We start from the raw sequence: 24,618 nt of genomic DNA, 5'->3' as shown, positions 1-24,618 counted from the left end.
TAAGGGCAGTCACCTATGAGAATTCTTCTACATAATAAGAACCTTAGACTCCACAATCCCTTATCTTAACCCTGACATTCCTTTCTATTGATTCTAGGTCTTTAGATAACAACTCTTTCAACCAACTGCCAATCAGAAAATCTCTGAATCTACCTATGACCTGGAGGCACTCCTGTTGGCACCCCCTGCCCCAACTTCAAGTTTTCCTGCCTTTCTGGATTAAACCAATGTACACCTTACACTTATTGATTGATGTCTGCCTGCAGCATTTTCCAAAATCGAGCTGTAACCCAATCTCTTTGTGTACATGTTCTCAGGACCTCTTGGGGTTGTCACAGGTCATGGTCCTTACATTTGACTCAGAATAAATCTATTGAAATATTTTACAGAGTTTGCCTTTTTTGTCAATATGACAAAAGACAGATTAGCAAGATTTTTATTCATGTATGTACATGAAGCTCACAGAAAAATGTGACTTGAAAAAGCAGTTAGAATTTGGGGTCTTATACTATATATAATAGGGGAAAGAGAGAAGGACACTTATGGGGAAAAAAACCGACTTTTAGGAAAGATAAATGGACTCAGAAATATGAGTGGGAAATATGAGTTTTGAGACTGATATGGTTTGGATTTGTGTCCTTGCCCAAATCTTATGTCCAACTGTAATCCTCAGTGTTGGAAGTGGGGCCTGGTGAGAGGTGATTGGATCAGGCAGGAGCATTTACCCCTTTGGTGCTGTTCTTGTGATAGAGTTCCCACGAGATTTGGTTGTTTAGAAGTGTATGGCAACTCACCTCTCTCTTTTTCTCCTGCACCAGCCATGTGGAGTGCCTTGCTCCCCCTTTGTTTTCCACCACGATTGAAAGGTTCCTGAGGCCCCCTCAGAAGCTGAGCAGATGCCAGCATCATACTTCCTGTACAGCCTGTGGAATCATGAGCCAATCAGATCTTTTCTCTTTATAAATTACTCAGTCTCAGGTATTTCTTTAATACAGTGGCAGTATATGTTTTTCCCGATGCCAACTTCTTATCTCCAGTGATAGGAATCTATCTTCCTGGGTTGCGAAACTCCCATGGAGGAGATTAATGGCTATCGAATTTCTTTGGGAGGCTCTGTCTTTAGGCAGATCAGGGATGTTCAGAAAAAAATACTCTTTATAGTGGTATATTCTGGTTCTTTTCATTCCCCCATCTGACACTTCCCTAGAAATGTCACAGATAAGGAGCGGAATTATTTGATTGCCCCATATTCCTTTTTTCCAGGCTCCCAATCCTGGGAAAAGTTAAACAGTTGTAACTCATTTCAGGAGGCAGTGGTGCAGGTGGGAGTTAGGCCTTTGTGTCCTGGAAACAATCAGGTATTTAATAAAGGGCATTTCTATGGAGACAAAACAAAAACAAAGATAAATGTTTGAAGCAGACAATAAGCTCATTTTTTTTTCTTTTTTTCTTTTAGTCTAGAGTACAGGCAGTCAAGAAGGTTTCTAGACATTGGGCCCAAAGTGTCTTTGGATGATGAAATGAGGACGACAGTGGCAATATTACAGTCATGGTTATTTCCTTGAGCATGGCATGGAAGATGAGGTGTTCTAGTGAACTTTCTCACTGGCCCAAATTGTTGTGATAAATCCTTTGAAGTTATATCAATTCATTCAGCTTCAACTTCCAGGGCTTTGGGAAAAGGGCAGTTTCAGCTCCCAAGTCAGGAAGGTGGGAGAAAAATTGGAAACATTAATTACTGAAAAAAATGTGTAAAAGAGCAGGATCCAATTTACATTGAGATAAAAACAACTCAAAGACAATGAATAGGACTGGAATCTGATAAGCTACAGGGTGAGTCATAGTTTTCCACTGCACATAAAATTTCTGTCTGCAATTATTCCCATTTTGCTCAAAGATAATCAAAGTAAGATTACCCGTGTTTATAAAATAAGTCATCTCATTAAATATGTCCTGATCCCTTATTTGCATAAGTGCAGCAAAAATGGTAATTGACCGTACAAACTTTTTAAAATGTGCTTTATTGGAACTTTTATAAGAAACCTCAGATTGGACCTTTAAAAGCCTTTGAGGCAAGAAGTCAAGCCAAGAGCTTAGTCTCAGACTTCACTTGCAGTCCCTGTAGATTTGGGTGAATTCCTATCTTCCTGAGGTCTTCAAAACATACTGTTTCCTGAGACTGCCACCTTCATTGCTCATCTGTAAGGCTGGGAACCCTGTAGTCCAGGAACCAGGTCCATTTTTCCAAGACAGCTTTTTAAAGCATTGACTCCAAAAAGTCAAACTTAGTTTGTTAAAATATTGGTCATGTCTGATTCAAGGCACATCAGTCTCAAATATGACAATTTAGTCGAAGCCTTCATAATATAACCAATGTTTCCAATTATTTCTTGTTTCAAGGAGAACAGATTTTTATTAAACTTATGCAAATAGCTATATTGCCATGAAAATAAGATACTCAATAAGAGTTTCTGAATTCTGGAGGGATTACAGAGAGAAAAAGATGAATGTTTCATTTTTGTTTACAGACATATAATCTACCAAATTGCTGTAAGTTATAGATAGTTCAAGAGAAAAGAGAAAGGGATTCCTTATATCCCCAGAAAATAGAACTTTAAAGAACTAACAATATTCCAAACAAAAAGGCCATAAAAATTTTAACTCTTCTTCATCAATTCATTCAGTCCTATGCAATCCATTTTTGTTCTGCTTGATCTTAGCAGTTTTATGAACCCATACCTCCTCTATTAGTTCTGGAAATCTTAATTCAGTCTAGTGGTATAATCATCAAGTTACTTAGGTAATGTAATTGGAAACCTGCACTTCTGAGTACTTGTCATATCCCTTTCCATGGATCTTGAGACCGGCCCTTTTGTTAAATGTGAAGCACTTTGACCTGTTGCTGATTGTAAAAGCATTCAGGGAGGCATCAGAGTAAAACAGTAACTATCTGTGGATGACAAAAGAGTTAATGCCTGTGGTTAAAGGTCTGATGAGAGTTCATTTTAATGTAATTGATAAGAAAATTTCATTGTCTCTGTGACATATTAACACAACATTTAGAGACAATAACTAGAATTATGACTGATAACATTTGCCAGGACATCATGGACAGCAAGGACATTGACAGATCTCTTTTTTTTTTTTTTGAGATGGAGTTTTGCTCTTGTTGTCCAGGCCAGAGTGTAGAGGCATGATCTTGGCTCACTGCAACCTCCACCTCCTGGGTTCAAGTGATTCTCCTGCCTCAGCCTCCTGAGTAGCTGGGGTTACAGGCATCTGCCACCACGCCTGGCTAATTTTTGTATTTTTAGTAGAGATGGGGTTTCACCATGTTGACCAGGCTGGTCTTGAACTCCTGACCTCAGTTGATCCTCCCGCCTCGGCCTCCCAAAGTGTTGGGATTACGGGCGTGAGCCACCACGCCTGGTCCACATTGACAGATTTCTAAGAACATTATAAATTTCTGAAATATTTATATTAATAACATATACCCGTACTAATATAGCATAGAGACAGTTAAGAATCTCTTTTTATTTGACAATGCTTCATAGGCAATTTAGAATGTCAAATAACCTAATTTGTTTAACATCTCTCCTTTTACAAGGCAAGAGAACAAATTCAGATTTTTCAGAAGCTGTCTTGATCTCAAAATCAGTTTGAAGTTACGAAGAATTCATTTAGAATTTCATTTGGGAAGTTGTCAAAAATGTCAAAACGTTTGAACACCTGATGAAATAGAATCACAGGTCATTTGGAGAAAAAGATTTGGTTCTCTTAAATAATCAAAGACAAGATAAAGATAACATAAAGTATAGGAAATTATTCTGATAAGATGGAGAATCTTTGTTTCCTCAGTAGATTATTCAAAAAGTAAAAGAACAAACAAACTTTCATAACTTCCTACTAAAAGCAGACCAATAATCCAAGAAATTTTATCCTTTTAAGAGAGAGAACAGCAAACTCTAGTTTAGCATTGAAATGCTATTGATATTAAAACTCATTTTCAAACCTTACAATAAATCCATTCAATGTTAGCCAGATTGACCATGAATTAAACTGTAAGCTAAGCTGAAAAAAGAGATTTGCAAGGGAAAAGACAGATTTTTATTCATGTATATCCACGAGTTCATAGAAAAATGTGATTCAAAGAGATAGTTATAATTTGGAGCTTGTATTAGTCAGGGTTCTCCAGAAAAACAGAATATGTCTATATATGTATATAAATATTTGGAAATAAAGTTCCAAAACATAAGTATCATTCCTTACAAGCTGTTTGACCTTGGATAAATTACTTAACCTCTCTGGGTCTTAGTTTCTTTACCTGTAAAGTGCAGAAAACCACAGGATTGTTGTGAGGATGAAATGAAAAATCATTTACCTAAAGCTCTTTGTCTAGTTCTTGGCTTTAGATGGGCTCATTCTTATTTAAGTCCCTTAATTTCACACCACCCCCCGGATTTGAAGTTAAAAGGAGGCACACACAGAAATCAATAACAATAATAATTTCATTAGTATTAATAAAAATGTAATAATATTCCAAAAAAATCCGGATGGATGCCAACATCATCATTTGTACATCCTCTTTCCTTCTGCCTAAAATGCCCTCTTCCACAACAAAACAAAGATACAAACAACCAAACCAGAAAAACTGTAAGTTTGCCATAACTGAAGCTGCAGCCATTGCCAGTTTTCCTCCATGTGACTTTGGCATCTTGGGGACAAAGAGAGCAGTAGTTGGGAGTATTCTCTGGCATTAAATAGGCCTGGTTCTGAGACCCTGTTCCTCTATTACATAACCTGAGTGATTTTCTTAACCCTCCATACCTAATTTATCATGGAATCCTACATCCATTATCTCCTAAATGTCTCACCAATTCATCTGCTATGGTTTTGACGTTTGTCCCCTCCAAATTTCATGTTGAAATGTGATCCCCAATGGTGGAGGTGGGGCCTGGTGGGAGGTGTTTGGGTCATGGGAGTGGACCCCTCATGAATGGCTTGGTGACCTTCCCTTGGTGATGAGTGAGTTCTCACTCTATTAGTTCATGTGAGAGCTGGTTGTTTAAAGAGCCTGGCACCTCCTCCTCCTGCTGTTGCTCCCTCTCTCGCCATGTGACATGCCTGCTCCCCTTTGCCTCCCACAATGAGTGGAAGCTTGCTGAGGCCTCATCAGGAGCAGGTGCTGGCACTATACTTATCATGCAGCTTGTAGAACCATGAGCCAAATAAACCTCTTTTCTTTATAAATTACCCAGTCTTGGGTGTTCCTTTAAAGGAACTAATGAACTAATAAACCATTCATTTTTCTCCATGTCCACTGCCTTCCCCTACTCCAATCTACCATCATCTCTTGTCTGAACTACAGGAGTCTCCTAACTGGTCTTCCTCCTTCCTTCCTTGCTTTCTGTATTCAATAGAATTTAGCTTTGGCTGAGAGTGATAGCAAATCCAAAATAATGTGGCTTAAGGACAACTTAAAATTTTATTTTTTACTCATATAAAAATCCAGGTAGCCTACTGAGAACCCATTAGAATGTCTAAAATTCAAAAGACTGACAATACCAGGTATTGGGAAGATCTGGAGCAAGTGGCACTCCTATTCGCTGCTCATGGGGATGGAAAATGACACACTTACTTTGAAAAACTAGCTGTTTCCCATATTGTTAAACATACACCTGCCATACGACCTGGCCATTCCACTCCCAGGTATTCTCCCAGAGAAATGAAGCATACATCTATACAAAGACTGTATGTAAATGTTCACAGTTGTGTACACAATAGCCCCAAACAGTAAATAACCCAAATGTCCATTGACTGGTGAGTGTATTAAATGAAGTGTGGCACAACCATAAACAGAATACAACTTGGTCATAAAAAAGAATGAACTATTTATAGAACAGCATGGATTAATCTCAAAATAGTTATTCTGAATGAAAGCAGCTAGACACAGAAGAGTGTGTAACATGAGTCCATTTATAGAAAGCTATAGAAAATGAGAAATAGTCTGTGACAGAAAGTGGGTCAGCGATTGCCTCATTCTGGGGTAGGGTTGGGGATGAATTGCAAAAGGGCATGGAAATCTTCTGGGAATGGTAGAAATGTTCTGAACTTTGGTTGTGTTGGTAGTTGCATAGTTGTATACAACTGCCAGAAAAAATTGTACACTTTAAATGGATGCAGGGGTTTATTGTATATAAAAAGTGTATGTAGATTATAGCTCAATAAATTAAAAAGTCAAAGGAGCTGTCCAAGGCTAGTAAAGCAGTCCAAACTGTCAAGAACCCAGAATCTCCTTTTTGTGCTGCTCCTGCACAAGAGGCTTCATCCTCATGGTCCGAGATGGTAGCATCTGCTTTCCAGGCTGCATCATGGAGGAAGGGCCAAAGCAAAAGAAGAGCACATGGGGAGTCTCTTAGAAGCCCCTCCCACTTGGCAGTTCTGCTCACATGCCATTGGCCATCTTCTAGTCACAGAGACACATCTATTGCAAAGGAGGCTGGGAAATGTAGTCTTTATCCTGGATGGTCTTGGGTCCGGGGGAAATTTCATGACTGTGGAAGAATGGAAAAATGGATACTGAGGGACAATTAGCAGGTGTTTTTGACACTGCCACTTGCATCTAGTTTTCAAAATGTGCATCTGATTGTATTTCCCTCTCTGCTTAAAGCTCCTCTGTGGCTTTCCATTGGTCTTAGAATATAGTCCAAACAAGCTCCTGGCCATAGACTCTAAGAACCTGTGTGATCTGGCCCTTGCCTGCCTTGTACCTTACTCTGGTCTAGTTCTGAACTCCACCCAGTATTTGCTGGCTTCAGCTCCTCTGGTACACCATCGAGGTTATTATTTACTCTGTTTCTTTTTGCTTGGAACCCTTTCCCCTCCCTCTTTGCTTGGTTAACCACTCTTTGTCCTTTGGATTTTGGTTGGTTGATCTTAACTCTTCAGCATAGGTCAGACGCCCTTTTTGTTTTGCACTTACCTTTTCTATGTAGCACTCCTCACAGTTTGTAATTTTATATTTGTGTGGTAATTTGGTTACATCTTCCTCATACGCTAGACTGTAAGCTGCTTTTGTGCACCTTTGTATTCCCGTGTCTAACTCAGTACTTAGCAAGGCAGAAGGAACTGAATAAACTTTTGTTGAGTGATCAAATGAATGAATCCATTATATACAATTCATACTGTTAATTGATCTGAGGTTGCTAAGGAATAATTTTGTACTTCCACTGAGCTTTGACTGCAAAACACTCCACTAATTATCTTTGTTAGGTATTGCTTTTGAAATACTGAATAGTATTTCTTCTGATCATTTGATCTGTACCACCACCATAAATGTTTATTTAAGTCTCCATCTATGTTTTGAGTGGAGATCTTTTTTATTTTATTTTTTTTAAGACAGAGTGTTACTCTGTGGCCCAGGCTGGAGTGCAGTGGTGCAATGATGGCTCACTGCAGCCTCTACCTCAGGCTTTCTCCCAAGTAGCTGAAACTACAGGTGCATGCCACTATGCCAGGCTAATTTTTGTATTTTTTGTAGAGACAGGGTTTCTCCACTTTGCCAAGACTGGTCTCGAGCTCCTGGGCTCAAGTGATCTGCCTACCTCGACCTCCCAAAGTGCTGGAATTATAGGCATGAGCCACCATGCTTGGCTAAGTAGAAACCTTTCTGTAAATATTGTCTGCTTGGGTGGCGGTGTGTGTGTGTGTGGTGTTTGGGGGGTAATGTGAAATGAGTAAAGTTTGTGGAAATGAAAGTTACTGTACAGTTCATTAATGCCTGTTTTCCTATAAGGGAAATTTGAATTATTTAGGGTAGAAACAGGACTGGTGTGTAGCAGGCTCCAGGGAAAGCAGCCACACGTTGTGATGTGGTTATATTGTTCATTTAACTGGAGAGGTAGGGCTCTGTTGATCTACTTGAGGAGATAAATTATTCTCTAGTATGTGGTATTTATTTAGAATGCAAATACAGTATGGTCTACTTAAGTGGGAGCTTTGACAGGATAATTATAGGATATTAACATAGATTCAAAAAACTATGTTCTCCATAGTGTGACTCATGGTTAGCCAACTATATAATAAGCAAAAGTGAAACCACTTTTCTTTATAAATATTTTCTTATTCAAAGTTTCCTTCATTTATTCATTTACAAAGCTTTGCCACAGTGAATCCTATTAGTGGGTTTTCTTACACTTTGAAATGGAAGTACTCTGATTTAATCTTGTGTAAGCCGCAGAACATAGTCAAAGGAGTAACTGCATGACTTGGGATGAGAACAGGAGGAGGCAGGCAGAACCTGGGAGGGAATGTGGCCATGAGGTTCGAGGTGAGAGCACCAGCCTGGACAACTCCTCTTCCCATGGGTACTTAGTAAGCTGCCTCAGACCCAGCACATCCAAACGTGGCTGATTTTGTATCACCCTCACCATTTTTGCCATATCTGCCAACCAACCAGGCATTGTTTACTTAATAAAATAGACTCTCTTTTTCAAACTTAAATGTATTTTAAAAAGAAAACTGTTTTTTTTTTTTTTAAAAAAAATATGAGATGAGGTCTCTGTTGCCCAGGCTGGAGTGCAGTGGCACAATCATGGCTCACTTGCAACCTCCTTCTCCTGGGCTCAAGCGATCCTCCCACCTCAGCCTCCCGAGTAGCTGGGACTGTAGGCATGCACCATCACACCTGCCTAATTTTTGTATTTTTAGTAGAGACTGAGTTTTGCCATGTTGGCCAGGCCAGTCTTGAGCTCCTGGGTTCAAGTGATCTGCCTGCCTCAGCCTCCCAAAGTGCTAGGATTATAGGCGTGAGCCACCGTGCCTGGCCTAATTTTTTTTTTTAATGTGTAATGCCAGCGCTGGTATGTCAGGGATTTTTCTGTGTTGCTTTCTGCTGTATTCCCCTAGTGCCTAATCTAGTACCTGGTAGACGCTTAAGTAATGTTTGTTGAATGAATAAACGTCATTCTCATCAATAGAAAAGCATGTATTTTTCTAAGATGTGTTAAAAACATATAGCTAAGGCCGGGCGCGGTGGCTCAAGCCTGTAATCCCAGCACTTTGGGAGGCCGAGGCGGGCGGATCACAAAGTCAGGAGATCGAGACCACAGTGAAATCCCGTCTCTACTAAAAATACAAAAAATTAGCCGGGCGCGGTGGCGGGCGCCTGTAGTCCCAGCTACTCGGGAGGCTGAGGCAGGAGAATGGCGGGAACCCGGGAGGCGGAGCTTGCAGTGAGCCGAGATCGCACCACTGCACTCCAGCCTGGGCAACAGCGTGAGACTCCGTCTCAAAAAAAAAAAAAAAAAAAAAATATAGCTATTACAATTAAAAATGTCTGCTTCCCATTTAGAATCCTCTTGCATGCCATCTGTAATACACCTATGTACCATAGTGTTCCTTTCTTTTTTTTTTTTTTTTTTTTTTTGAGACAGTCTCGCTCTGTCGCCCGGGCTGGAGTGCAGTGTGGTGCGATCTCGGCTCACTGCAAGCTCCGCCTCCCATGTTCACGCCATTCTCCTGCCTCAGCCTCCCAAGTAGCTGGGACTTCCCGCCACCACGCCAGGCTAATTTTTTTTTTTTTTTTTTTTTTTTTGAGACAGTCTCGCTCTGTCGCCCGGGCTGGAGTGCAGTGGCCGGATCTCAGCTCACTGCAAGCTCCGCCTCCCGGGTTGACGCCATTCTCCTGCCTCAGCCTCCCGAGTAGCTGGGACTACAGGCGCCCGTCACCTCGCCCGGCTAGTTTTTTGTATTCAGGCTAATTTTTTGTATTTTTAGTAGAGACGGGGTTTCACCGTGTTAGCCAGGATGGTCTCGATCTCCTGACCTCGTGATCCGCCTGCCTCAGCCTCCCAAAGTGCTGGGATTACAGGCGTGAGCCACCGTGCCCAGATGTACCATGGTTTTCTAAACTGCATAGCAATTGTCACTGAAGAAACTGTCTCATATCATTATTTACTTATTGTCTTTGTCCGTTATAGATGGGTACCTCTGTTTCTTAAGAGTTTTGTCGACCTCTCTATCCTGAGCATCCAGCACTGTGTGGGGGCACATTATAGGTATACTACAAACATCTATAAATAAATAAATATCTTTACAGTTATCCTGGCATGGAAATTATTATCTCTATTATCATATAGATGAAGAAGAAACCAAGGCATAGAGGAGTTAGGCCACAAAGGTTGTTGCTAAAAAGCATTTGCCATGGTCACTGGGTCATGGGTCATTCCCCCATGGATCATCCCCCCAAAATTAATATGTTGAAACCTAACCCCTAATGCAATAGTATTAAGAAGGAGGACTTTTCAGAGGTGATTAGACTATCAGGACTCCGTCCTACTCAATGGGATTAGTGCTCCTATAAAAAGGGCTTAGAGGAGTCTATTTGCCCCTTCCCACTTCTCCCCTCTTCTGCCACCTGAGGACTCAGCAAAAGGTGCCAGGTATGAAGCAGAGAGCAAGACTTCACCAGACACCGAGCCCTCTGGCATCTTGATCTGGGACTTCCCAGCCTCCAGAACTGTGAGCAATAAATGTATGCTCTTTGTAAATTACCCAGTCTAGGGCATTCTGTTAAAGCCTCCCAAATGAACTAAGAAAATTCTCTTGTGTATTTATGACTTTTTAAAATCCCAATTCTTAGAATGGTTTTACCCCCAGACAGGTTTCAGCACATGCTCATTTATTCTTCTTGCCTAAATGGCTGCACTCGACTTCCTCTCTGAGCTCTTAGCCTCTGGGCTCTTCCTCCTTGCTGCACAGTTGCTGCCGTATTGTTTCCCGTGGTATCCTCCACACCACATATTCATCTTACAACCTGCCTGCTCCTAAACTTCCAATGGTTGCCTGCTGCTCCAGGGCGAAAGTGTGAAGTCTTTGGCTTGCTAATCAGTTATGACTAATTTCAGGCACAGGTTAAGATCCAAAATAATAGTGGCTTATATCACAAAGAAGTTTCTTTAATGTGAAACAGTTCAGAGGTCAGATGTCCAGGGCTGATATATTCATCAGGGAGGTTGGTCCCTTTCTTTTCCTTTCATCATCTTTAACATTCTGCCTCATGATCTAAGATGGTGCCAAAGTTCCAGCCATTATGTTCACGTTCCAGAATTTGTGCATAAGACTTTCTCTTAAGTCTTATTCTTTAGAACTTTGTCACGTGGCCACACCCAGCTACCAGTAAGGCTGAGAAATATAGTCTATGCTAGGAAAGTAAATTCGATATCTTGTTAAAATGGAAGAAGGGGAGACATCTAGTAGTCTCTACCATAGCCTGGCATTGAAGGCCTTTCTCAGTCAAGTATCAACCCAGCTTTTCAGATTTCCTTTACTTACTTGGAGTTCTTTTTTTTTTTTTTGAGACAGAGTCTCGCTCCGTCGCCCAGGCTGGAGTGCAGTGGCCGGATTTCAGCTCACTGCAAGCTCCGCCTCCCGGGTTCACGCCATTCTCCTGCCTCAGCCTCCCATGCAGCTGGAACCACAGGCGCCCACCACCTCGCCCGGCTAATTTTTTGTAGTTTTAGTGGAGTTCTTAATACTCTATCTCCATTGCGCTCCTTTGTTCACAGTCTCTGAAACACACTTTGTATTTTGTAACTTTCTCTCCATTCATTCACCCCTCTTGGAATGCTTTTTTGCTTCCCATCCAAGCTGTAATTTTGTTTCCATGATTCTTTCCCCTAACTGCTGGAACCTGAAATGACTTCTGAAACTGAACTCTTCTAGCAATGACCATGAGATTTGTTCAGATAATCACTCTCTTCTGCCTTGGATTTCTCTTCTTTTGATGAGTTGAAAAGCTAAAATCTTTCATTGTTAATGTTTTACACACTTAGGTCTTACCCCTCACTTCAATCCCTCATTCTAGATTCCCTGAGGGCAGGATCCCCTTATGCAAGGAATATTTATTGGCCATGTACTTCACATGTGACATCGTACTCTGTGCTGGGAATTTTGTATGGAATAAGATGTCGGACCACTCCTCAAAATCCTCATATTGCCTATGAATTTTTTTTTTTTTTTTAGATAGAGTCTCACTCTGTTGCCCAGGCTGGAGTGCAGTGGCATGATCTTGACTCACGGTGACCTCTGTGATATGGTTTGGCTGTGCCCCACCCAGATCTCTACTTGAATTGTACCTCCCAGAATTCCCACGTGCTGTGGGAGGGGCCCGATGGGAGGTAATTGAATCACAGGGGCCCCTCTTTCCCCTGCTATTCTCGTGATAGTGAATAAGTCTCATGAGATCTTATGGGTTTATCAGGGGTTTCCTCTTTTGCTTCCTCCTCATTCTCTCTTGCCACCACCATGTAAGAAGTGCCTTTTGCCCTCTATCATGATTGTGAGACTTTCCTCAGCCATGTGGAACTGTAAGTCCAAGTAAACCTCTTTCTTTTGTAAGTTGCCCAGTCTCAGGTATGACTTTATCAGCAGTGTAAAAATGGACTAATACACTCCACCTCCCGGGTTCAGGCAATTCTCCCACCTCAGCCTCCTGAGTAGCTGGGATTACAGGCGCCCGCCACCACATGCAGCTAATTTTTGTATTTTTAGTAGAGACACTGTTTTGCCATGTTGGCCAGGCTGGTCTGAAACTTCTGACCTCAGGTGATCCAACCGCCACGGCCTCCCAAAGTGCTGGGATTACAGGTGTGAGCCACCGTGCCTGGTCTTGGAATCTGGTTTTAAAACTTGCGTATATTAAGTACTTCGTGAATCCCTGTTGGTTTATTGAGGAATAAAAGCTGACACTTATTTAATTGATTATAACTTATATTCACAATAATATTTATTAACTTCGATGTTCTAGGCACTGTGCTAGTCTTTCATGTGTATCATTTCATTTCTTTCTTTTGACATCTAGGAGGTAGGCACCATTAATTTTTACAGATAAAAATGAGGCACAGAGAGGTTAAGTTACTTGCCCAAAGTCACACAGCTGGTAAGGGGTGGAGCTAAGATTTAATCCAGGTAGCTTGATTCCTGAGCCTAGGCTCTTAGTCACTATGATCAAAAGGTGACTGGAAAACATTGGTGGTCTCATCATTTAAAGATTTACTGCCTTTGTTTAAAATATCCATCCACAACGTGGATGATGCCAGCTACCCCAGCCCATTAGGAAGCTTTCTTGGGCTGGGATGGCCTTGCCCCAGCCTGGGCACTGCCAACCTACCACTTGCCATCCGAGTCTCAGCTGCCAGCCCTCTCTCCCTCTCTTCCCTTATAGTTATCAAATCCTACTTTGGACGTGATAAAAACAATTCACCTCTTTCTGTGTTTTGCCTGAATGACTGCACCCAACTTCTTCTCTGAGCTCTCAACCTCTGGGCTCTCCCTCCTTGCGTCCTTACTGCACAGTTGCTGCCATCCAGTGCACAGCTGTGTTTCTGGGTACAGCTTTGATCTCATCCATTCTGCAGTGACAGGAAGGAGTAACCGAGCAAAGACTGCAGTCTGGAGCCCCCCTGCTGGACCGGGCTCACCAATCTGTGTGGTTTTGTTCTGTCCAGCCCAGTATTTAATAATGTTTCTAAATTTGTTGTCAGCAATTGCAAATTAGATGTCACACAAAATCTGGATTTTTAGTTTCTCTTGAAAAATTGGCAGATTTTGGAAACATTGGCTCTGTATGCCCATGGACTTAGGCTGCCAAGTGCAGATGAGGCATGTGCTGTCTAAGATGGCACAGTCCCTCCTCCCTATGACTTGGGTCCTTAGAGCCATATTTGTTTTCCTTTCTAGCTTGTCATAAATAATAACTGATAATAATGATACAGAGTGCGCATGCATATAACACTATGTGTCAGACACTGTTCAAAGTGTTTTACTTTTTATCACTGCAGTCACTTTGGGAAGAGGTACTATTACACTGGCACCACTTTGCAGATGAGGGAATTGGGGCCACACTAGTAGTGAAATGGCTGGGACTCACACCCTGGCATTCTGGCTTCAGAGTCTTGGCTTTGAAACTCTGCACTGTTACCTCTCAATGCAGACAGTGGAATTTGTGTCTCTGCTCTAAAAGGAGACAGAAGCAGGGAAGAATCTGCCCCCTGTGCTGCCTGAAGCTGACACATCAAAACTACAAAAACCCCAGAGCTGATTTCCTATACAAATAACATGCAAGGGGGGAAAGACTGTTCTTCTTTATTGCTCTAAACAAAGTTGAACTTGCACTAGAGATGGGGGCAATGAAAGGATCCCAGGTGAACACCTAGCAGTGTCTCTGGGGCCATCTCAGAGACAGCTATGGTAGAGACAGCTTTCTTCTATCTCTCATGGAACAGAGGGAATTAATTAATTCTATTAAGCCTCCGTCCAACTCTCACTTGAAACATAAGCCCATAAACAAGTGTAATCCATCTCCATCCCAGATTCTCTCCGGGAAAGGCAGGCAGATGGAGAGGCAGATATGAAACATGGTGCTGGACTCAGTAAGCATCCTGGCCTTCATGCCAATGTCCACAGTGGTCGCCCAGCCTTCCTGAGCCTCCCTGTGCTGCAGAGTCCACAACATGATAAATGGAGCCTGTCACACAGAGACAGATTAATTTGGGTTCAGGATTACTTGCCTCACAGCCATGGGAAAGTGAACCCCCTATATGCTTGGCTCAAGTGATAATTTCATTTGAAAGCTTCTATAATTCAGAGGTAAAGGGAATATGGCTGGTTCGGGGGGGTGAAGTCTGTCCCAAGACCAACCTGGGAGCTGAAGATATTCACTGGGCACTTCGATATGCCAGGCGCTGTGGATGCAACAATGGATAAGCTTCTAGCATAGTTAAGACGATCATAGGATTCCAGACCAGAGTGCATTGACAGTGAAGAACACAGGCTTCAACTGGAAGTATTTGGAGCTCACTGGGACATGCTGTCACAGTAAGCAGAGCCATTAAGACCACCCACAGCTCTGGAGCTCCCAATTCTGAATCTGGCTAAGTGACCATGGGCAAGTTAACCTCTGAGCTTGTTTCTTGCTGCACAAAATGGGAACAATAATAGTACAGAGCTCTTGCCTCCCATAAATGTTGTAAGCGTTATATCAGATAATAATAGTGGCTAGAATTTGCTAAGAACCCCCTCCCCATAAGACGAGAGCTTGAGGTCAAGTCATTGGGCTCTGTGGTGTTTACCTGGCTTTCCAGAAGCTGAGATGCCAGGTGGGCTTTGCAAGGTAGAGCCAGTGCTTAATGGCTCTGGAATATCCAAGGGAATTACAGAGGCAAAGGTAGGGACGAGAACAGGAGAAATGAAGAGACAACTAGAAGAGGAAAGAAATGTTGGGTGGACATTGGACAGCTAATGGAAATTTTCAAAGTTCCTACTGTTCGGTCTACACTGTGATTCCATCTACAAGCCCATCTCTGCATCAAGTCTTTAGTAAAGTAGCCATTGTTCCTGAATTTCTTGATGGAGCTAGATCTTTTTGGGAGGATACAGCAGACTCAAGGTGGGTCGGCAGTGGGAGCTGAGACACTCCCCACGTCCCACTCCGCACTCCATGAAGGCTCAACTAAGGGTGAATTGGTGAACACCAAGTGCTTAGCCTAGTACCAGTCCACAGAGAAGTTTCTATAAACCGTATTATTATTACCATTATCTTTATTGTATAGGCTGGCTTTGGTCTGTCAACACTAACCTGGACATATAAAGCTGGAAATCAATAGGGCAGATGGGAGGAAAAATGTGTCCCGTAAGAATAAAGGGGGCCAGGTGCGGTGGCTCACTCCTGTAATCCCAGCACTTTGGGAGGCCCAAGCGGGCAGATCACGAGGTCAGGAGATCGAGACCATCCTGGCTAACATGGTGAAACCCTGTCTCCACTAAAAATACAAAAAATCAGCCAGGCGTGGTGGCCAGCGCCTGTAGTCCCAGCTACTCGGAAGGTTGAGGCAGGAGAATGGCACGAACCCGGGAGGCGGAGCTTGCAGTGAGCCGAGATCGAGCCACTGCACTCCAGCCTGGGCGACAGCGTGAGACTCCGTCTCAAAAAAAAAAAAAAAAAAAAAAAAAAAAAGAACAAAGGGGAGTGTTATTATTACACATTATCCCTAGAGAAGCCTAGAGTTCAGCAGAAAGAAATGACTTCGGGAAATCCCAGGAGAGTCTCAGGCAGCTGGTGTGCCAGGTCTACCTCCAGTAAGACATGGGCGGTACTCCACCCTGATCAGTTGTTTGAAGAATGAGAAGAATGTTAATTAATCCTGTTATCTGAGTCAAATAGTTTCTGGTTCAGTTTCTCTGATAAAACCACTCTGAATGAAGAACTCTCAGAATACCAAAGCAGGCCTCCTTCTGGGATCCCTTGAGGTACAGTGAGACTTGGAATCAGGTGGAGGATGGGGCACCCTTTCTGGCCCTAGGAACTTCAGGGTCAGGGCTGACTCTTTCCTCTCAGTGTTCTGACCAGAGACGCTTTACCATCCAGTCTTCGTCCCCCTTTAAACGTAGCCACACTTTAGAAAGAAATGGGAAAAAATTAATTCATGTGTCACTTTGGCATGTTGTTTTTTTCTCATAATCTCCTTTAAAAACCTGTAGGCATTAAAAAAAAAATACCGGGGATGCACCAGGGACTGCGTGCTGGGCACTGGATAGAACTGCTTTAGAACAGACTTCAATAAGTGAATTGTTAAATTGAAAGGCAAGAACAATTTGATGTTTCAAGGGAGATCATGGTTTTGCAAAAGCGATTCTTAAAGTGATTGGCAGCTTACACAGATTCACAATTTAGCATGAAGGGCTGACGATCTCAAAGGCAGCTGGGCAAAGACCCCAAAATGATTCCTTCAGGACCAGGATGTGACTGGCTTGTGTGATTTGTGTCAGAATTCCATGTTAATCAGAAATGCATTCGGAATTGCTTCAAATGTTAAAAAAACAGAAGAGAGAGACAAATTCTAGTTCGATATCTGTAAGGGAGTACATGTATTTTCAGTGAGTGATAGGCAAGATTTGCAGATTAGCTAAAAAGTATTATTATTGTCCACCCTGTGTGAAAAGTATATAAGATGACTTGATCCTTATAAGGTCCTCTATCTAGTTACTTAGAGGATTTCTTTGTTGCTTGAGTCTGTCTATAAGGGTCTCACAACCTTACCTCTGAAATATGGTTTCACCTACCTTGAGGACCCTTTCATGCAAGGTGGAGGTTGGTCTGAACAGCTAAAAAGACAGCGAACAAGGACTTCACTGAGCATGCAGTAAAGGCTGTAGGAACCACATTATTCCTGCTTACTCTAAAAGTTTAGCAAACGTTGGTATTGTGGAAGATTTGATCTGAGATTTGCTCTTGGGTGGTAGAAGAGCAGCTAACCTTCAACCATCAGCCTTTATAGTGGTTTCCATCACTTACCAAAAAGAAACTAAGAGTACGTACATAAGGTACGTGATTCTCACAATGACTCCATGATGTAAACACTATTATTACCTCCACTTACTGTTGAGGAAACAGGTCTAGAAAGCTTTAGTCACCTATCCAAGGACACAGTCAGAATATAGATCTAAGTCATTTGATTCTAAAGCCCATGCTCTTTCTACTATGTAGAAATAAGTTTTATGTTGTTTTTATTTTAGAAATATCACATGCTTGGCGTGGTGCAGTGGCTCACGCCTATAATTCCAGCACTTTGGGAGGCCAAGGTGGGTGGATTGTCTGAAGTTAGGAGTTCAGGACCAGCCTGGCCAACATGGAGAAACCCTGTCTCTACTAAAAATACAAAAATTATCCAGGCGTGGTGGCATGTGTCTGTAATCCTAGCTACTCAGGAGGCTGAGGTAGGAGAATCACTTGAACCTGGGAGGTGGAGGTTGCAGCGTGTCAAGATTGTGCCACTGCACACTCCAGCCTGGGCAACAAGAGCAAAACTCCATCTCAAAAAAAAAAAATCACATGCTCATAGAAAAATTGGAAAAATATATAAATGTATAAAATAGTCTAATTTCATTACTCAGAGAAAATCGTGTTAAGTCTTGGTGTATTACTTCCAGACTTATTTCCATGAACATTTAGGTGAGATTGCACTGTATTTACAGTTTTATGTTTTGCTTCCTTAACATGTTATAAATATTTCTTGATATTATTAAAAGTTATTGACATAATTTTTAAGGCAAACATAATGTTCCATTCTATGGCTATATTGTATCACCTGTTTTGGACATTTAACTTCATTTGCACTTTTTGTATTGTCAATCACAACAAAATAGCCATCTCTGAAGGTAATTTTTGTTTTAATTTCTTAGTATTTTATCAGGGCAGATTTCTGGGAAGGGTATTACTGGGTCAAAGGGCAAGAACAGTTTAATGGACATTATGAGGCATTAGAATACACTAAAGTGCCCTCAGTTTTTGTAAATAACAAAAAATGAGCATTACTTTTCAAGACTGAGATTAAAAAATCAAGATAAATGAAAACCACGAGCATTCTGACAGAATGAACTGACCAGACGTCAGGTTTATTTAGTGCTACTTTTCTGACCAGTAAAGAAGGGACAGCACAAATACCCATGGAGCTCCTCCTTGACTATTGAATTTGGCATTTTTGAAGCGTTTTTACCAAGCTTGATTTGTTATAATTCAGCAACAACAGAGTCATCAAATTTTCAGGCAGAGGCCGGAAAGGAAAAACTAGTTCACAAAGATTTACAGCTTTTAGGAATGTTCCAGAAGACTTTTCCAGATGGCAAAGGGCTAGAGAGAAAAGGGTCTTTCCAGCTTGGGCTTGACTGGAGGCTAGGAAGGGAGGTCAGGGTGACAGCAGTGGCAGGAAGGACCGTGTCAGCGCGTGGGACTGACGGTTGTGTTTTGTGCCCAGTGAGAGGTGGTTTGAGGGCTAGGAAGTCCGTTTATCTTCCCAAACAGGATAGGTAGAGGAAGAAGGGGGCACGTGACTGCCAGCCCGAGGAAGTCCTTTGGAACAGCAGGCACAAGGTCGATGATGGGAGGAAGGGAAGTGTTAATGAATCACAGAGAAATATGCTGCGTCTTAAACTCCTGACAAGGGGCGGGTAACCCGCTGTAGGGAACGTGATTGCAGTGTACCTGGAGCTGGGGTTGTTAACCTAGGGATTGTGCCCCATGGATAGCATCTTCAGGAATTCTGTGCATGCCCTGAATTTATGAAGAATTCATGAAGAAAAAAAAACAGACATAGTTTTTGGGGAGACAAGGTCTATAGCTTTTAGGAGTCTGTGATCCCCAAAAGATTAGAAACAAGTGACCTGTATGTATATTCCCTCCATCTCTAGGATCAAAGGTATCTTCTCTCCTGAGCCTAACTCCTCCCCTGTTCCAAGGTGCCTCTTGCCCTGGCAGTGGCAAAAACCCTGCCTGGATGCAGTGGTGGGTGCCCCAGCCTAATGCCTGGGTTGTAAAGGAGGGTTTAGTGGGAGATGTGGGTAGGTCAGGTAACAGCAGATGCTCAGGGAAAAGCTCTGTGCTTTGGCAGAAAGCTGGGAAGAGTGTAGGTGAATCTATCAGGACAAGATTTTCACTTGGAGACATATTCTGTTTCCTAAAAGTATAATTCCTTTCACAGGAGCATGGCAACACCCAGGGCTGGCTATAACTGCTGCTTGAAGAGGCTTATTGACACAGTGAGAGCATTGCGTTTGAGATGAGGGCTGTATTTCTCTTGAGAGCCCCTTGGCTCTCTTCATTACACCCAGTTTCTTTTGAAGGCTTTATTTTTTAGTTTAGTTTTTTTTTTTTTTTTTTTTTTTTTTCGTAGAGATGGTGCCTTATCATCTTGCCCAGGCTGGTCTCAAACTCCTGTGTTCAAGCGATCCTCCAGCCTCAGTCTCCTAAAGTGCTGGCATTACAGGCATGAGCAACTGGCCCAGCCTTCTGAAGGATTTAAGAAATAGGTGTGTAGGCTGGGCACGGTGGCTCACGCCTGTAATCCCAGCACTTTGGGAAGCCGAGGCAGGCAGATCACGAGGTCAGGAGATCGAGACCAGCCTGGCCAATATGGTGAAACCCTGTCTCACTAAAAATACAAAATATTAGCCAGGCGTGGTGGTGGGAGTCTGTAGTCCCAGCTACTCGGGAGGCTGAGGCAGGATAATGGCGTGAACCTGGTAGGCGGAGCTTGCAGTGAGCCGAAATTGCACCCCTGCACTCCAGCCTGGGCAACAGAGCGAGACTCCATCTCAAAGGAAAAAAAAAAAGAAATAGGTGTTTATTACAGCATTTTCCATAGTGACAGAAACCTGAAAACAATTTCAGTGTCTAGCAGTAGTGAAATAATAGAAGAAACTGTGGATCATTCATATTACAAAATACTAGATAGCTTTTACAAGAATATTAGCTCCATAGGCAGTGACCTAAAGAGCGTCCACAATGTTTTCTTAAGCGAAAAACCAAGCTAGTATAGTGCATAGGATAGGAATGGGCAAATATTTTCTGTAAAGAGCCAAATAGTAAATGTTGTAGGTTTTGTGGGCCATATGGTTTTTGTTACAACTACTCAGCTAGTGCAAAAGCAACTATAGACAATACACAAAAGAATAGGCACAGCTGTGTTCCGATAAAACTTTATTTACAAAAGCAAGCAGTGCATCAGATTTCGTGTACGGGTCATGGTTTGCAGATACTTTGCATAGTGTATGATATCTTTGAAAAGAAACTTTGGATATTCTGTATATGTTTTATAAGAATAGGCTCCAGGCCGGGCGCGGTGGCTCATGCCTGTAATCCCAGCACTTTGAGAGGCCGAGATGGGCTGATCACAAGATCAGGAGATAGAAATCATCCTGTCTAACAAGGTGAAACCGAGTCTCTACTAAAAAAAATTAGCCGGGCGTGGTGGCAGGCGCCTGTAGTCCCAGCTACTCAGGAGGCTGAAGCAGGAGAATGGCGTGAACCGGGGAGGCAGAACTTGCAGTGAGCCGAGATTGCGCCATTGCACCTCCAGCCTGGGCAGCAGAGCGAGAGAGACTCCGTCTCAAAAAAAAAAAAAAAAAAAAAAAAGAATAGGCTCCAAACTGTTAATACTGATTACCTTGGGGAGAAAAAGGGTGGGATTGGCAGTAGGGTGATTATTCGTTTTTTCTTTATTCATTTCTGTTTTCTTTGATTTGAAATGAAACACATGTATTGTTTCGTAATTTCTTGTTCACATTCCTACAATGAAATGCATACGCAGTGGGAATTCCCAGATGTATAGAAATGACTTTGCCTATGGAATGGGACAGTTTTGACTTGATTTAAGGGGATTTTGGTTGACCACAAGCTTCAAGAAACCAGCAGCTGCTAAAAGCCCAACCTAGTTTGAGATGGTGGTAATGAAAGTATAATTTTCTGATTAATAGAGGGGACAGTCCCAGTGTTTTTTGCAACAGTCAAACCATATCTAGGACTTTCTTTTAATTTTGGGGTGCTGAGTTATAAGGCAGACATGGACAAACTAGATGTTTGCTGAAGACAGAGATTGGGAAGGTGAAGAGTGTGGAAGTGCTGTCAAGAGGAGTGGAGTTTGCTGAGCCTGAAGAAGAGAGGACAAGCATGGAAGAAATAAAAGCTGCCCTCACATCCTAGAGAGGAGAAAGGAACTGTTACCCATGCCCCAGGCTGTGCCCTGAACCACTGACATCCACTTCTTGTCGAGCAGATGATGGTTCAGCCACCATGTAAGGACGAGATCCTTACATAGCCTCCTTCTAAAATATTTCAGGAGGGCCTGGTCTCTGCAAGATTCAGGATCCTGGGGGGAAAAAAGTTCCTATGGTGGTTCAGGGCCTGAGCTTTGGGGTAGACAGACCTGGGTTTGCAACCTTGGAAAAAGTTTCTGAATCTCTCCAAGCATCCATTTTTCCTCTGTAAAAGAGCCACAGTAAGATTATGATAATGATACTTATTTCATGGGGCTATTATGAGAATCAAATGAATCAATGCACATTTAGCATTTTCCATTATGTCTGGCACAATCAGTAAGTGCTCAGTACATGTTAACAGTTTGTTGTTGGTTTGGTTGTTATTATTATGGTTGTTACTATAACAGCTGCCAGAGTAGCCTTATTTTACTCTGGTAGCTGTGTTTGATATGCTGGTCCCCTTAACTTCACAACATTTTACCCTATACTCTTCTTAGACAAAACCAAGGTGATAGCTTGGCTGCATGGCTTTCTCTGGGCCTTGGTTGTTTTCATCTGTGAAACAGGCTTCATGGTATCTATTGTTCCTATTTAGTAAGGCAGATGATGTATAAAAGACTCCATTGATATATCCTTAGAGAGAAAAATAAAGGATGCAAATCGAAGGTGACACAGTGCCCAAAGCCCCAGTTTCCTGCCTCACCTTTCTGTGCATCCGAATCCCACTCCTCCTTTAGCTAACCAAAGTCCCCGCATCTTCCGACCATGTGTTTATCTCCTTCCTGGAACTTCCGGGCACCTCTGTCTGCCTTGCCCATTTGGGCTGGTAATTCTATGCTGTGTTGGTTTGCATCATAAATGAATAATCTCACATGGCTGTGTCATAACCATAACTGTAAGTAAGATTTTAGAGAGTTGGGTCTTTGTCTTACATATTTTCATATTAATAGCTATTTAAAAAAGATTACTTTAAAATGAATAATTGATGCCAAGTTCAAGAAGATTGCTGTGTGTCAGAAATGGTGCCAGATATCTTCGCAGATAATCAATATTGAATGACATTGCAACACCCCTATAACTCAGGTACCAATGTCTCTACTTTACTGATGAGCAGTGGAGTTCAGAAAATTAGTTAGCTCATGACCACTCACGTATAGTAAAAGACTGGTTCTTTCCTATTCTCTCAGGGCCAAGCAGGGTATCAGGCACACAGTAGGTTCAGGGTACATATGATGTAAAATGTACTTAGCGTCCCTCGCTAAAAAATTGAAGATTTTGGCTGGGTGTGGTAGCTCACACCTGTAATCCCAGCACTTTGGGAGATGAAGGTGGGCGAGAGGCCAGGAGTTCAAGACCAGTGTGACCAACTGGTGAAACCCCATCTCTACTAGAAATGCAAAAATTAGCAGGGCGTGGTGACGGGCGCCTATAATCTCAGCTACTTGGGAGGCTGAGGCAGGAGAATAGCTTGAACCCAGGAGGCGGAGGTTGCAGTGAGCTGACATTGCACCACTACACTCCAGCCTGGGTGACAGAGCAAGACTCTGCCAAAGCAAAAAAGAAAGAAAGAAAGAAAGAAAATTTGAAGATTTCAAAAACTGTTGTTTCTAAAAACAACTAAGTTAAAGTTAAAAAAAAAAAAATTCCATAGGAGCTTGCACTTGCCTCTTTCTGGTATCTGTTTACCAAACAGGCTGATCATTCACCGGGAACTGAACCAGGGCCAGTGAGGGAGGGGAAACAGGAGGCCCAAGTAGGACCCAGGTTTCCTGCAGGGAAGTCCTGGCCAAGTATCCCGCTTCCTTCTGGTCGATTGTTCATGGGAAGGAAGGCGAGGGGCCTTCTGTTCTTTCTCTGGAATCCCGTGGTGCCCGTCTTTGGCAGGCAGAAACAATGAGCCTACCCCAGCCTCCCACAGTGTGTTTGAGGCACATCTTTGCCATGCTGTGGCCTCGGTGATGCTTGGACACATTGTAAGCACACAGATGTATGGATTTCTTCTTATTTCCTAAAACCTATGCTCTGCTGGCTGAGATGGGCCTGGGATTTATAAGCCCTACCAGTTAGCCGAGTGCTGAGCACTGTAACCCAGGGCCAGGACTGCTCTCCTAGCTGCAGGGAAGGTGTGGTGAAAAATCGCAAGAGGAAAATGGAACCTGGCACTAGAATGTGAGCAAAGAAGGGGCAATTCTGCTGACTTCAGAGAAGCCTCCTTGCAGAAGGAATCTGAAACAGGAGCACCTCTCTGGGGAGGATGAGAAGAGCACAAGGAGGAGGGAAACATACCTTACGCTTTGTAGGAAGGGCTGCTGAGAATCCAGGTTAAAATGTTTAACCCTGGAGAAAAAGAAGTCAATTAGGAGTTTCTTGCTGTAATCCAGGTGGTGACAATGAGGGCCCGGATGGAGGAAGAGAGTGAGTGAGTGTGTGTGTGGGTGAGTGTGTGTGTGGGTGGGTGAGTGTGTGTGTGGGAGGGTGTGTGTGTGGGGGTGGGTGAGTGTGAGTGTGTGTGGGGGATAAGTGAGTGTGTGTGTGTGGGATGGGTGAGTGTGTGGATATGTGAGTCTGTGAATGTGAAAGTGTGTGTGTGTGTGTGTGTGTGAATGTGTGAATGTGTGTGAGTGTGTATATGTGTGCATGTGTGTGCCGGGGAGGAGAAAGTGGTGGAGAAGTGAAGAATAAGAGGGAGTGAAGAATAAAAGGGACAGTGGCAAGAGGTTCTTAAAGGTAAAGATAAAACTTGACTTGGGATTGGTTATGAAACAGAGGACCAGTTAAAAAAAGTTCATGTTTCAGAATTTGTTAAAACTAGGGTTTTATTTATTTATTTTCTTCTTTTTAAAAATTTCAATAGGTTTTTGGGGAACAGGTGGTGTTTGGTTACATGAATGAGTTCTTTAGTGGTGATTTCTGATATTTCGGTGCACCCATCACCCGAGCCATGTACACTGTACCCAATGTGTCTAGTCTTTTATCCCTCACCACCCTCCCACCCTTTCCCCCGAGTCCCCAGAGTCCATTGTATCA

At 42.6% G+C, this 24,618-nt stretch overlaps 2 protein-coding genes across 45 annotated transcripts in view; one reads left to right on the top strand and one right to left on the bottom strand.

Annotated features, from left to right (window-relative positions):
* The window catches only part of COMMD9 (COMM domain containing 9), a 1,186,740-nt gene that overhangs the window by 52,316 nt on the left and 1,109,806 nt on the right, over window positions 1-24,618 (bottom strand). Inside the window, exon 1 of one of the 44 annotated variants that reach the window (XM_050759475.1) lies at window positions 13,459-13,462. The exons of 42 other annotated variants lie outside the window; for them this stretch is intronic. The gene's annotated coding sequence lies outside the window, so the exon portion shown is untranslated. Of the gene's footprint in view, window positions 1-837; window positions 842-13,458; window positions 13,463-24,618 lie in introns of those variants that run through there. One more of the 44 variants, XM_050759462.1, reaches the window with a different exon arrangement.
* The window catches only part of PRR5L (proline rich 5 like), a 182,120-nt gene that overhangs the window by 38,298 nt on the left and 119,204 nt on the right, over window positions 1-24,618 (top strand). The window lies entirely within an intron of this gene.

Source organism: Macaca thibetana, chromosome 14, assembly GCF_024542745.1.
Source record: "Macaca thibetana thibetana isolate TM-01 chromosome 14, ASM2454274v1, whole genome shotgun sequence".
NCBI lineage: Eukaryota > Metazoa > Chordata > Mammalia > Primates > Cercopithecidae > Macaca > Macaca thibetana.
This window is presented reverse-complemented; position numbering and strand designations above follow the sequence as displayed.